General features: G+C 43.0%; 1 long non-coding RNA gene across 1 annotated transcript; it reads right to left on the reverse strand.

The window, feature by feature from the left end:
* Positions 1-13,838: 13,838 nt before the first annotated feature.
* On the reverse strand, positions 13,839-14,903 carry LOC128381415 (uncharacterized). Its single transcript, XR_008323546.1, has 3 exons — positions 14,823-14,903; positions 14,482-14,621; positions 13,839-13,926 (listed from the first exon to the last, which is right to left on the reverse strand). It is a non-coding gene; the product is annotated as an uncharacterized LOC128381415 (long non-coding RNA).

Consider the following 14,903-nt stretch of genomic DNA (forward strand, 5'->3'; position numbering starts at 1 on the left):
GGCCTGAATTAAAAGTGTGTAAAATCAAGCACCGTGAGGGCATTGTGTGAAAATTGTGAAGGATTTTCCAAAGCGGGCAAAAATTGAAAAAAATGACAGGGCCGGTAGTGTTGAAAAAGTCAAAAATGGGAAGGGTGGGGGATTGTCCCAAAACTTGCTACAAGGGGCCAGAGGGGCGGCCTGAATGAAAAATGTGTAAAATCAAGCACCGTGAGGGCATTGTGTGAAAATTGTGAAGGATTTTCCAAAGCGGGCAAAAATTGAAAAAAACGACAGGGCCGGTAGTGTCGAAAAAGTCAAAAATGGGAAGGGTGGGGGATTGTCCCAAAACTTGCTACAAGGGGCCAGAGGGGCGGCCTGAATGAAAAATGTGTAAAATCAAGCACCGTGAAGGCATTGTGTGAAAATTGTCAAGGATTTTCCAAAGCGGGCAAAAATTGAAAAAAATGACAGGGCCGGTAGTGTTGAAAAAGTCAAAAATAGGAAGGGTGGGGGATTGTCCCAAAACTTGCTACAAGGGGCCAGAGGGGCGGCCTGAATGAAAAATGTGTAAAATCAAGCACCGTGAAGGCATTGTGTGAAAATTGTCAAGGATTTTCCAAAGCGGGCAAAAATTGAAAAAAATGACAGGGTCAGTAGTGTCGAAAAAGTCAAAAATGGGAAGGGTGGGGGATTGTCCCAAAACTTGCTACAAGGGGCCAGAGGGGCGGCCTGAATTAAAAGTGTGTAAAATCAAGCACCGTGAGGGCATTGTGTGAAAATTGTGAAGGATTTTCCAAAGCGGGCAAAAATTGAAAAAAACGACAGGGCCGGTAGTGTCGAAAAAGTCAAAAATGGGAAGGGTGGGGGATTGTCCCAAAACTTGCTACAAGGGGCCAGAGGGGCGGCCTGAATGAAAAATTTGTAAAATCAAGCACCGTGAGGGCATTGTGTGAAAATTATGAAGGATTTTCCAAAGCGGCCAAAAATTGAAAAAAACGACAGGGCCGGTAGTGTCGAAAAAGTCAAAAATGGGAAGGGTGGGGGATTGTCCCAAAACTTGCTACAAGGGGCGAGAGGGGCGGCCTGAATGAAAAATGTGTAAAATCAAGCACCGTGAGGGCATTGTGTGAAAATTGTGAAGGACTTTCCAAAGCGGCCAAAAATTTAAAAAAACGACAGGGCCGGTAGTGTCGAAAAAGTCAAAAATGGGAAGGGTGGGGGATTGTCCCAAAACTTGCTACAAGGGGCCAGAGGGGCGGCCTGAATGAAAAATTTGTAAAATCAAGCACCGTGAGGGCATTGTGTGAAAATTGTGAAGGATTTTCCAAAGCGGCCAAAAATTGAAAAAAACGACAGGGCCGGTAGTGTCGAAAAAGTCAAAAATGGGAAGGGTGGGGGATTGTCCCAAAACTTGCTACAAGGGGCCAGAGGGGCGGCCTGAATGAAAAATTTGTAAAATCAAGCACCGTGAGGGCATTGTGTGAAAATTATGAAGGATTTTCCAAAGCGGCCAAAAATTGAAAAAAACGACAGGGCCGGTAGTGTCGAAAAAGTCAAAAATGGGAAGGGTGGGGGATTGTCCCAAAACTTGCTACAAGGGGCCAGAGGGGCGGCCTGAATGAAAAATGTGTAAAATCAAGCACCGTGAGGGCATTGTGTGAAAATTGTGAAGGATTTTCCAAAGCGACCAAAAATGGAAAAAAAATGACAGGGCCGGTAGTGTCGAAAAAGTCAAAAATGGGAAGGGTGGGGGATTGTCCCAAAACTTGCTACAAGGGGCCAGAGGGGCGGCCTGAATGAAAAATGTGTAAAATCAAGCACTGTGAAGGCATTGTGTGAAAATTGTCAAGGATTTTCCAAAGCGGGCAAAAATTGAAAAAAATGACAGGGCCGGTAGTGTCGAAAAAGTCAAAAATGGGAAGGGTGGGGGATTGTCCCAAAACTTGCTACAAGGGGCCACAGGGGCGGCCTGAATGAAAAATGTGTAAAATCAAGCACCGTGAGGGCATTGTGTGAAAATTGTGAAGGATTTTCCAAAGCGGCCAAAAATGGAAAAAAATGACAGGGCCGGTAGTGTCGAAAAAGTCAAAAATGGGAAGGGTGGGGGATTGTCCCAAAACTTGCTACAAGGGGCCAGAGGGGCGGCCTGAATGAAAAATGTGTAAAATCAAGCACCGTGAGGGCATTGTGTGAAAATTGTGAAGGATTTTCCTAAGCGGGCAAAAATTGAAAAAAATGACAGGGCCGGTAGTGTTGAAAAAGTAAAAAATGGGAAGGGTGGGGGATTGTCCCAAAACTTGCTACAAGGGGCCAGAGGGGCGGCCTGAATGAAAAATTTGTAAAATCAAGCACCGTGAGGGCATTGTGTGAAAATTATGAAGGATTTTCCAAAGCGGCCAAAAATTGAAAAAAACGACAGGGCCGGTAGTGTCGAAAAAGTCAAAAATGGGAAGGGTGGGGGATTGTCCCAAAACTTGCTACAAGGGGCCAGAGGGGCGGCCTGAATGAAAAATTTGTAAAATCAAGCACCGTGAGGGCATTGTGTGAAAATTATGAAGGATTTTCCAAAGCGGCCAAAAATTGAAAAAAACGACAGGGCCGGTAGTGTCGAAAAAGTCAAAAATGGGAAGGGTGGGGGATTGTCCCAAAACTTGCTACAAGGGGCCAGAGGGGCGGCCTGAATGAAAAATGTGTAAAATCAAGCACCGTGAGGGCATTGTGTGAAAATTGTCAAGGATTTTCCAAAGCGGCCAAAAATTGAAAAAAACGACAGGGCCGGTAGTGTCGAAAAAGTCAAAAATGGGAAGGGTGGGGGATTGTCCCAAAACTTGCTACAAGGGGCCACAGGGGCGGCCTGAATGAAAAATGTGTAAAATCAAGCACCGTGAGGGCATTGTGTGAAAATTGTGAAGGATTTTCCAAAGCGGCCAAAAATGGAAAAAAATGACAGGGCCGGTAGTGTCGAAAAAGTCAAAAATGGGAAGGGTGGGGGATTGTCCCAAAACTTGCTACAAGGGGCCAGAGGGGCGGCCTGAATGAAAAATTTGTAAAATCAAGCACCGTGAGGGCATTGTGTGAAAATTATGAAGGATTTTCCAAAGCGGCCAAAAATTGAAAAAAACGACAGGGCCGGTAGTGTCGAAAAAGTCAAAAATGGGAAGGGTGGGGGATTGTCCCAAAACTTGCTACAAGGGGCCAGAGGGGCGGCCTGAATGAAAAATGTGTAAAATCAAGCACCGTGAGGGCATTGTGTGAAAATTGTGAAGGATTTTCCAAAGCGACCAAAAATGGAAAAAAATGACAGGGCCGGTAGTGTCGAAAAAGTCAAAAATGGGAAGGGTGGGGGATTGTCCCAAAACTTGCTACAAGGGGCCAGAGGGGCGGCCTGAATGAAAAATGTGTAAAATCACGCACCGTGAGGGCATTCTGTGAAAATTGTGAAGGATTTTCCAAAGCGGCCAAAAATTGAAAAAAATGACAGGGCCGGTAGTGTCGAAAAAGTCAAAAATGGGAAGGGTGGGGGATTGTCCCAAAACTTGCTACAAGGGGCCAGAGGGGCGGCCTGGATGAAAAATGTGTAAAATCAAACACCGTGAAGGCATTGTGTGAAAATTGTCAAGGATTTTCCAAAGCGGGCAAAAATTGAAAAAAATGACAGGGCCGGTAGTGTCGAAAAAGTCAAAAATGGGAAGGGTGGGGGATTGTCCCAAAACTTGCTACAAGGGGCCAGAGGGCCGACCTGAATGAAAAATGTGTAAAATCAAGCACTGTGAAGGCATTGTGTGAAAATTGTGAAGGATTTTCCAAAGCGGGCAAAAATTGAAAAAAATGACAGGGTCGGTAGTGTCGAAAAAGTCGAAAATGGGAAGGGTGGGGGATTGTCACAAAACTTGCTACAAGGGGCCAGAGGGGCGGCCTGAATTAAAGATGTGTAAAATCAAGCACTGTGAAGGCATTGTGTGAAAATTGTGAAGGATTTTCCAAAGCGGGCAAAAATTGAAAAAAATGACAGGGCCGGTAGTGTCGAAAAAGTCAAAAATGGGAAGGGTGGGGGATTGTCCCAAAACTTGCTACAAGGGGCCAGAGGGGCGGCCTGAATGAAAAATGTGTAAAATCAAGCACCGTGAAGGCATTGTGTGAAAATTGTCAAGGATTTTCCAAAGCGGGCAAAAATTGAAAAAAATGACAGGGCCGGTAGTGTTGAAAAAGTAAAAAATGGGAAGGGTGGGGGATTGTCCCAAAACTTGCTACAAGGGGCCAGAGGGGCGGCCTGAATGAAAAATGTGTAAAATCAAGCACCGTGAAGGCATTGTGTGAAAATTGTCAAGGATTTTCCTAAGCGGGCAAAAATTGAAAAAAATGACAGGGCCGGTAGTGTCGAAAAAGTCAAAAATGGGAAGGGTGGGGGATTGTCCCAAAACTTGCTACAAGGGGCCAGAGGGGCGGCCTGAATGAAAAATGTGTAAAATCAAGCACCGTGAAGACATTGTGTGAAAATTGTGAAGGATTTTCCAAAGCGGGCAAAAATTGAAAAAAATGACAGGGCGGGTAGTGTTGAAAAAGTAAAAAATGGGAAGGGTGGGGGATTGTCCCAAAACTTGCTACAAGGGACCAGAGGGGCGGCCTGAATGAAAAATGTGTAAAATCAAGTACCGTGAGGGCATTGTGTGAAAATTGTCAAGGATTTTCCAAAGCGGGCAAAAATTGAAAAAAATGACAGGGTCGGTAGTGTCGAAAAAGTCGAAAATGGGAAGGGTGGGGGATTGTCCCAAAACTTGCTACAAGGGGCCAGAGGGGCGGCCTGAATTAAAGATGTGTAAAATCAAGCACTGTGAAGGCATTGTGTGAAAATGTGAAGGATTTTCCAAAGCAGGCAAAAATTGAAAAAATGACAGGGTCGGTAGTGTCGAAAAAGTCAAAAATGGGAAGGGTGGGGGATTGTCCCAAAACTTGCTACAAGGGGCCAGAGGGGCGGCCTGAATTAAAGATGTGTAAAATCAAGCACTGTGAAGGCATTGTGTGAAAATTGTCAAGGATTTTCCAAAGCGGGCAAAAATTGAAAAAAATGACAGTGTCCAAAAAGTCAAAAATGGGAAGGGTGGGGGATTGTCCCAAAACTTGCTACAAGGGGCCAGAGGGGCGGCCTGAATGAAAAATGTGTAAAATCAAGTACCGTGAGGGCATTGTGTGAAAATTGTGAAGGATTTTCCAAAGCGGCCAAAAATTGAAAAAAATGACAGGACCGGTAATGTCGAAAAAGTAAAAAATGGGAAGGGTGGGGGATTGTCCCAAAACTTGCTACAAGGGGCCAGAGGGGCGGCCTGAATGAAAAATGTGTAAAATCAAGCACCGTGAAGGCATTGTGTGAAAATTGTCAAGGATTTTCCTAAGCGGGCAAAAATTGAAAAAAAATGACAGGGCCGGTAGTGTCGAAAAAGTCAAAAATGGGAAGGGTGGGGGATTGTCCCAAAACTTGCTACAAGGGGCCAGAGGGGCGGCCTGAATGAAAAATGTGTAAAATCAAGCACCGTGAAGGCATTGTGTGAAAATTGTCAAGGATTTTCCAAAGCGGCCAAAAATTGAAAAAAATGACAGGGCCGGTAGTGTCGAAAAAGTCAAAAATGGGAAGGGTGGGGGATTGTCCCAAAACTTGCTACAAGGGGCCAGAGGGGCGGCCTGAATGAAAAATGTGTAAAATCAAGCACTGTGAAGGCATTGTGTGAAAATTGTGAAGGATTTTCCAAAGCGGGCAAAAATTGAAAAAAATGACAGGGTCGGTAGTGTCGAAAAAGTCAAAAATGGGAAGGGTGGGGGATTGTCCCAAAACTTGCTACAAGGGGCCAGAGGGGCGGCCTGAATTAAAGATGTGTAAAATCAAGCACTGTGAAGGCATTGTGTGAAAATTGTCAAGGATTTTCCAAAGCGGCCAAAAATTGAAAAAAATGACAGGGCCAGTAGTGTCGAAAAAGTCAAAAATGGGAAGGGTGGGGGATTGTCCCAAAACTTGCTACAAGGGGCCAGAGGGGCGGCCTGAATGAAAAATGTGTAAAATCAAGCACTGTGAAGGCATTGTGTGAAAATTGTCAAGGATTTTCCAAAGCGGCCAAAAATTGAAAAAAATGACAGGGTCGGTAGTGTCGAAAAAGTCAAAAATGGGAAGGGTGGGGGATTGTCCCAAAACTTGCTACAAGGGGCCAGAGGGGCGGCCTGAATGAAAAATGTGTAAAAACAAGTACCGTGAGGGCATTGTGTGAAAATTGTCAAGGATTTTCCAAAGCGGCCAAAAATTGAAAAAAATGACAGGACCGGTAGTGTCGAAAAAGTAAAAAATGGGAAGGGTGGGGGATTGTCCCAAAACCTGCTACAAGGGGCCAGAGGGGCGGCCTGAATGAAAAATGTGTAAAATCAAGCACTGTGAAGGCATTGTGTGAAAATTGTCAAGGATTTTCCAAAGCGGGCAAAAATTGAAAAAAATGACAGTGTCCAAAAAGTCAAAAATGGGAAGGGTGGGGGATTGTCCCAAAACTTGCTACAAGGGGCCAGAGGGGCGGCCTGAATGAAAAATGTGTAAAATCAAGCACCGTGAGGGCATTGTGTGAAAATTGTGAAGGATTTTCCAAAGCGACCAAAAATGGAAAAAAAATGACAGGGCCGGTAGTGTCGAAAAAGTCAAAAATGGGAAGGGTGGGGGATTGTCCCAAAACTTGCTACAAGGGGCCAGAGGGGCGGCCTGAATGAAAAATGTGTAAAATCACGCACCGTGAGGGCATTCTGTGAAAATTGTGAAGGATTTTCCAAAGCGGCCAAAAATTGAAAAAAATGACAGGGCCGGTAGTGTCGAAAAAGTCAAAAATGGGAAGGGTGGGGGATTGTCCCAAAACTTGCTACAAGGGGCCAGAGGGGCGGCCTGGATGAAAAATGTGTAAAATCAAACACCGTGAAGGCATTGTGTGAAAATTGTCAAGGATTTTCCAAAGCGGGCAAAAATTGAAAAAAATGACAGGGCCGGTAGTGTTGAAAAAGTCAAAAATGGGAAGGGTGGGGGATTGTCCCAAAACTTGCTACAAGGGACCAGAGGGGCGGCCTGAATGAAAAATGTGTAAAATCAAGTACCGTGAGGGCATTGTGTGAAAATTGTCAAGGATTTTCCTAAGCGGGCAAAAATTGAAAAAAATGACAGGGCCGGTAGTGTCGAAAAAGTCAAAAATGGGAAGGGTGGGGGATTGTCCCAAAACTTGCTACAAGGGGCCAGAGGGCCGACCTGAATGAAAAATGTGTAAAATCAAGCACTGTGAAGGCATTGTGTGAAAATTGTGAAGGATTTTCCAAAGCGGGCAAAAATTGAAAAAAATGACAGGGTCGGTAGTGTCGAAAAAGTCGAAAATGGGAAGGGTGGGGGATTGTCACAAAACTTGCTACAAGGGGCCAGAGGGGCGGCCTGAATTAAAGATGTGTAAAATCAAGCACTGTGAAGGCATTGTGTGAAAATTGTGAAGGATTTTCCAAAGCGGGCAAAAATTGAAAAAAATGACAGGGCCGGTAGTGTCGAAAAAGTCAAAAATGGGAAGGGTGGGGGATTGTCCCAAAACTTGCTACAAGGGGCCAGAGGGGCGGCCTGAATGAAAAATGTGTAAAATCAAGCACCGTGAAGGCATTGTGTGAAAATTGTCAAGGATTTTCCAAAGCGGGCAAAAATTGAAAAAAATGACAGGGCCGGTAGTGTTGAAAAAGTCAAAAATGGGAAGGGTGGGGGATTGTCCCAAAACTTGCTACAAGGGGCCAGAGGGGCGGCCTGAATGAAAAATGTGTAAAATCAAGCACCGTGAAGGCATTGTGTGAAAATTGTCAAGGATTTTCCTAAGCGGGCAAAAATTGAAAAAAATGACAGGGCCGGTAGTGTCGAAAAAGTCAAAAATGGGAAGGGTGGGGGATTGTCCCAAAACTTGCTACAAGGGGCCAGAGGGGCGGCCTGAATGAAAAATGTGTAAAATCAAGCACCGTGAAGACATTGTGTGAAAATTGTGAAGGATTTTCCAAAGCGGGCAAAAATTGAAAAAAATGACAGGGCGGGTAGTGTCGAAAAAGTCAAAAATGGGAAGGGTGGGGGATTGTCCCAAAACTTGCTACAAGGGGCCAGAGGGGCGGCCTGAATGAAAAATGTGTAAAATCAAGCACCGTGAGGGCATTGTGTGAAAATTGTCAAGGATTTTCCAAAGCGGCCAAAAATTGAAAAAAACGACAGGGCCGGTAGTGTCGAAAAAGTCAAAAATGGGAAGGGTGGGGGATTGTCCCAAAACTTGCTACAAGGGGCCAGAGGGCCGACCTGAATGAAAAATGTGTAAAATCAAGCACTGTGAAGGCATTGTGTGAAAATTGTGAAGGATTTTCCAAAGCGGGCAAAAATTGAAAAAAATGACAGGGTCGGTAGTGTCGAAAAAGTCGAAAATGGGAAGGGTGGGGGATTGTCCCAAAACTTGCTACAAGGGGCCAGAGGGGCGGCCTGAATTAAAGATGTGTAAAATCAAGCACTGTGAAGGCATTGTGTGAAAATTGTGAAGGATTTTCCAAAGCAGGCAAAAATTGAAAAAATGACAGGGTCGGTAGTGTCGAAAAAGTCAAAAATGGGAAGGGTGGGGGATTGTCCCAAAACTTGCTACAAGGGGCCAGAGGGGCGGCCTGAATTAAAGATGTGTAAAATCAAGCACTGTGAAGGCATTGTGTGAAAATTGTCAAGGATTTTCCAAAGCGGGCAAAAATTGAAAAAAATGACAGTGTCCAAAAAGTCAAAAATGGGAAGGGTGGGGGATTGTCCCAAAACTTGCTACAAGGGGCCAGAGGGGCGGCCTGAATGAAAAATGTGTAAAATCAAGTACCGTGAGGGCATTGTGTGAAAATTGTGAAGGATTTTCCAAAGCGGCCAAAAATTGAAAAAAATGACAGGACCGGTAATGTCGAAAAAGTAAAAAATGGGAAGGGTGGGGGATTGTCCCAAAACTTGCTACAAGGGGCCAGAGGGGCGGCCTGAATGAAAAATGTGTAAAATCAAGCACCGTGAAGGCATTGTGTGAAAATTGTCAAGGATTTTCCTAAGCGGGCAAAAATTGAAAAAAAATGACAGGGCCGGTAGTGTCGAAAAAGTCAAAAATGGGAAGGGTGGGGGATTGTCCCAAAACTTGCTACAAGGGGCCAGAGGGGCGGCCTGAATGAAAAATGTGTAAAATCAAGCACCGTGAAGGCATTGTGTGAAAATTGTCAAGGATTTTCCAAAGCGGCCAAAAATTGAAAAAAATGACAGGGCCGGTAGTGTCGAAAAAGTCAAAAATGGGAAGGGTGGGGGATTGTCCCAAAACTTGCTACAAGGGGCCAGAGGGGCGGCCTGAATGAAAAATGTGTAAAATCAAGCACTGTGAAGGCATTGTGTGAAAATTGTGAAGGATTTTCCAAAGCGGGCAAAAATTGAAAAAAATGACAGGGTCCGTAGTGTCGAAAAAGTCAAAAATGGGAAGGGTGGGGGATTGTCCCAAAACTTGCTACAAGGGGCCAGAGGGGCGGCCTGAATTAAAGATGTGTAAAATCAAGCACTGTGAAGGCATTGTGTGAAAATTGTCAAGGATTTTCCAAAGCGGCCAAAAATTGAAAAAAATGACAGGGCCAGTAGTGTCGAAAAAGTCAAAAATGGGAAGGGTGGGGGATTGTCCCAAAACTTGCTACAAGGGGCCAGAGGGGCGGCCTGAATGAAAAATGTGTAAAATCAAGCACTGTGAAGGCATTGTGTGAAAATTGTCAAGGATTTTCCAAAGCGGCCAAAAATTGAAAAAAATGACAGGGTCGGTAGTGTCGAAAAAGTCAAAAATGGGAAGGGTGGGGGATTGTCCCAAAACTTGCTACAAGGGGCCAGAGGGGCGGCCTGAATGAAAAATGTGTAAAAACAAGTACCGTGAGGGCATTGTGTGAAAATTGTCAAGGATTTTCCAAAGCGGCCAAAAATTGAAAAAAATGACAGGACCGGTAGTGTCGAAAAAGTAAAAAATGGGAAGGGTGGGGGATTGTCCCAAAACCTGCTACAAGGGGCCAGAGGGGCGGCCTGAATGAAAAATGTGTAAAATCAAGCACTGTGAAGGCATTGTGTGAAAATTGTCAAGGATTTTCCAAAGCGGGCAAAAATTGAAAAAAATGACAGTGTCCAAAAAGTCAAAAATGGGAAGGGTGGGGGATTGTCCCAAAACTTGCTACAAGGGGCCAGAGGGGCGGCCTGAATGAAAAATGTGTAAAATCAAGTACCGTGAGGGCATTGTGTGAAAATTGTGAAGGATTTTCCAAAGCGGCCAAAAATTGAAAAAAATGACAGGACCGGTAATGTCGAAAAAGTAAAAAATGGGAAGGGTGGGGGATTGTCCCAAAACTTGCTACAAGGGGCCAGAGGGGCGGCCTGAATGAAAAATGTGTAAAATCAAGCACCGTGAAGGCATTGTGTGAAAATTGTCAAGGATTTTCCTAAGCGGGCAAAAATTGAAAAAAAATGACAGGGCCGGTAGTGTCGAAAAAGTCAAAAATGGGAAGGGTGGGGGATTGTCCCAAAACTTGCTACAAGGGGCCAGAGGGGCGGCCTGAATGAAAAATGTGTAAAATCAAGCACCGTGAAGGCATTGTGTGAAAATTGTCAAGGATTTTCCAAAGCGGCCAAAAATTGAAAAAAATGACAGGACCGGTAGTGTCGAAAAAGTCAAAAATGGGAAGGGTGGGGGATTGTCCCAAAACTTGCTACAAGGGGCCAGAGGGGCGGCCTGAATTAAAGATGTGTAAAATCAAGCACTGTGAAGGCATTGTGTGAAAATTGTCAAGGATTTTCCAAAGCGGGCAAAAATTGAAAAAAATGACAGGGCCGGTAGTGTTGAAAAAGTAAAAAATGGGAAGGGTGGGGGATTGTCCCAAAACTTGCTACAAGGGGCCAGAGGGGCGGTCTAAATGAAAAATGTGTAAAATCAAGCACCGTGAAGGCATTGTGTGAAAATTGTCAAGGATTTTCCATAGGGGGCAAAAATTGAAAAAAATGACAGGGCCGGTAGTGTTGAAAAAGTAAAAAATGGGAAGGGTGGGGGATTGTCCCAAAACTTGCTACAAGGGGCCAGAGGGGCGGCCTGAATTAAAAATGTGTAAAATCAAGCACCGTGAAGGCATTGTGTTCCGCCTACGGGACGGGTCGGAGGTTGGGAGGTAGCGACAAGTTCTTCTGAATTGTTTAAACACCAACCCTTAAACATATATATTGTTGTATACATTGTTAGAAAGCTTAGATTGCCCTGATTCATTCAAGACCACTCACGACTTATATGGTTGCTCACAGCCGTAATAGTATTAGCGATTAGCTCGGCTAGCCACTCAGCTAAAGTAAGAAAAGCTATAATGCTACATACCTTCAATGTCTTCCCTTTATCCACAACGATCATCTTATGACTCAGGACTTTCTGTACAGCTCGCCAAGTATCCATTCTGGTGAAATATGAAATCCGTTTCCGTTTCTTTTTCTTTTTCTCCTTGTCACTACCCGATGTGAGTCTGACATGCGCAGTAGTGTTTTCGATCGTCCGCCATCTTGGACGGTCATGTACGGCAACTCCGCTTGGAAAAAACGCCCCCAGACTCAAAACGCGATACGCGAAATAAATCAGTTGTATAAACATATAAATATAAATAAAATAAATCAATCGTATGAATGTATAAATATGAATAAATATAAATAGTTTGGTTGTAAATAGTTGTCAGAGGTTAAGAGTAAGTATACATATCATGGAAATATCTGGAAATCAGACATGTATAAATATAAATAAAATAAATCAATAGTATAAATACATAAATATGAATGAATATAAATAGTTTGTTTATAAATAGTTGTCAGAGGTTAAGAGTAAGTATACATATCATGGAACTATCTGGAAATCAGACATGGAAATAAAATAATACAAAGTAATAGTAATAATAATTATATCTATCTATCCACTATCTTATCTATCTACCTATATTTTTATTGATATATTTATATTGTATTATTATTTTATTATATACATATATAAAATAGATAGATAAGATAGTATATATATACAATATATAATTATATATAGATATATACACACTATCTTATGTATCTATCTTTTTATTTATATAATATTATTTTATTATATATATGTACATATAGATGTATTGTACTATAAACATATTATATATTTTATATTTTTTCAATTGAGAATGGTATAAACTAACTGAAGTTTTTAACATTACATTACATCCATTTTACATTCATAGAGCTTTGATTTTGGAACAGTTTTGTTAACAAAAAAGAGGCCAAGATTTATCTGATGTGTGATGTGCACTCTTTTATACTTTGTTATAGACACAGGTACCATCCTTTCTAGTTCTGTCACAGCTCCTCCACTCACCTGATGGACTTCCTCAGCTGTTGTTTTGATGCAGACAGATATTTAAACTGTGGTATGCATGCCTCTGTTTGACACACTATTACAAGACCATTTCAAATGAATGAATGCTCAAGCCAATACTGAAAGTTTGTTAACTTTTAGTTTATAACTTTGAAGGACCAAAGGATTCCATTTTGAACATGAACCAAACATTTTAATCTAAAGATACAAAAATGTGTTTCCATCAAATTGATGTCAGAGATGGAAAAACAAAAGACAGAGCTTAAACAGTATTGTCAAAGAATTTAAATCTTGAATTTTAACCACATGCTTTAAAAATTTAATATAAACAATGGAAGAAACAAAAGACACATGTATGTACATAGCTATATGAAAGATTGTGCATATATTCAAGTAAAGACAATTTTATGTAATCACATAAGAAGTTCCAGATGAGGTGGTTCGGGCATCTAATCAGGATGCCTCCCGGACGCCTCCCTGGTGAGGCGTTCAGGGCATGTCCCACCGGTAGGAGACCCCGGGGAAGACCCAGGACACGCTGGAGAGACTATGTCTCTCGGCTGGCGTGGGAACACCTCGGGATCCCCCGGGAAGAGCTGGACGAAGTGGCTGGGGAGAGGGAAGTCTGGGCTTCCCTGCTTAGGCTGCTGCCCCCGCGACCCGACCCCGGATAAGCGGAAGAAGATGGATGGATGGACATAAGTTATGACTGTACTCTTTAATTTAAAGAGACCCAACATTCCCCCCATGAGCAAGCACTTGGCGACTCCGTAACGGGAAGAAACCTCAGGCAGAACCAGGCTCTAGGTGGGCGGCCATCTGCCTTGACCGGTTGGGGTTGATAGAGAAAGAGAGAGAGAAAGACTGAAGCAATCTGAATCTGGAGCATACAGGTATGTAGGTGCTTAAGGCAGAAGGATGATTGTCAACAGTGCAGTCTCCCGATCATCTTCATCTTTTCCTGAAATTGCACAAAAATAAAGATATTAGTACAACAGATATTATAGTAAACTTGAAACTATATGGCACTGTCTTTTAAACATGTGTCCACACACTCAGTAGATATTACAGTTAATAAAACAAATTAAGCACCAGTTCTACCTCATACTAGTTAACTTTACCTCAGTGTCTTGTGTTGGGATGCTGCACTCTCCTCTCAAGAGCTTCCTTCCCTGGAACTGCACCTCTTGTCATTGATGCCGTCAGTGTTGAAAGAAAAGAAATGTTAGAAAAATGGTTGTTGAATACAAGGTGAAATGTTACTTCAAGCTTTGTGTTCAAATGTTAATTCTTGTATCATTCTCACTTGGGTAGTTGTTATTTGTTGGAAGTAGTAGAAGTTTTTTGAAGAAATTGAAGTTAGGCATTGATCCCACAGACAAAGTACAAACTACCAAATCAGCTTCTTACTGAGAGTGGAGACTGGAACGATGTCATTTAAACACAATTGACGTAGATGTCCAGCTCAGATTTGATCACTCTCTCCTACACAGTCCTTTAGACTGTTAATCTGAAATAAGACAACAAGAAATTGAAAATAAGATAAGTTAGGCATTGCTCCCACAGAGAAAGTACAAACTACCTAATCAGCTTCTTACTGAGAACAGGTGTCATTTAAACACAATTGGCTTTATTGTGTTTGCCATAGATGTCCAGCTCAGACTTGATCACTCTCTCCTAGTCTTTTAGACTGTCAATCTGAATTAAGACAACAAGAAGATGGAAATAAGTGAAGTATTGTGTTGATCCTACAGACAAAGTACAAACTACTGACATCAGGCTCTTACCGAGAGTGGAGACTGAAAGGGTGTCGTAGATGGGGAGGCAGGTACTTGAGGAGGATGATGAGGATGACTTTACTGTATTTGGCGTAGATGTCCAGCTCAGATTTGATCACTCTCTCCTAGACAGTCCTCTAGACTGTCAATCTGAAGTAAGACAAGAAATTGAAGTTGGGCATTGATCCCATAGACAAAGTACAAACTACCAAATCAGGTTGTTACCAAGAGTGGAGAATGGAACAATGGCCACACCAACAGTTTAGCAGTATACTGAAAACACTTACGTTTCTGTCTGTAGTACGGCCTCAGGCGATTGATATTCACCTTCTGCAAGGACCCAGTGTTCTTTTGGATGGTGGCCACGCCATTTTCTGACATATCAAGGACTTTGTAGGGGCCTTGATGCATATGTTTCAGGCCATGCCTGAAAAGGAGAATGTCATCACCTGTGTTAATTTCTACTGTTTTGCAGCGCTTCCTTTTGCGTGCTACGTAACAGCTCTTTTGCTTCTCCTGGGCCTTTTCTATGTTGGCAAGAAGCTATTGGCCAAAGCCACAAATAAAGTAAATAACATGAAACACAAAAATACAACAACTTCAATACATGAGCTTTGTGCCTCACTACCTTTTCATTGAGGTCTGTGATTGTCCTCATCCTCGCTTCCAGGTCGTTCCAGCCGAGAGACATAGTCTCTCCAGCGTGTCC

Source organism: Scomber japonicus, chromosome 20, assembly GCF_027409825.1.
Source record: "Scomber japonicus isolate fScoJap1 chromosome 20, fScoJap1.pri, whole genome shotgun sequence".
NCBI lineage: Eukaryota > Metazoa > Chordata > Actinopteri > Scombriformes > Scombridae > Scomber > Scomber japonicus.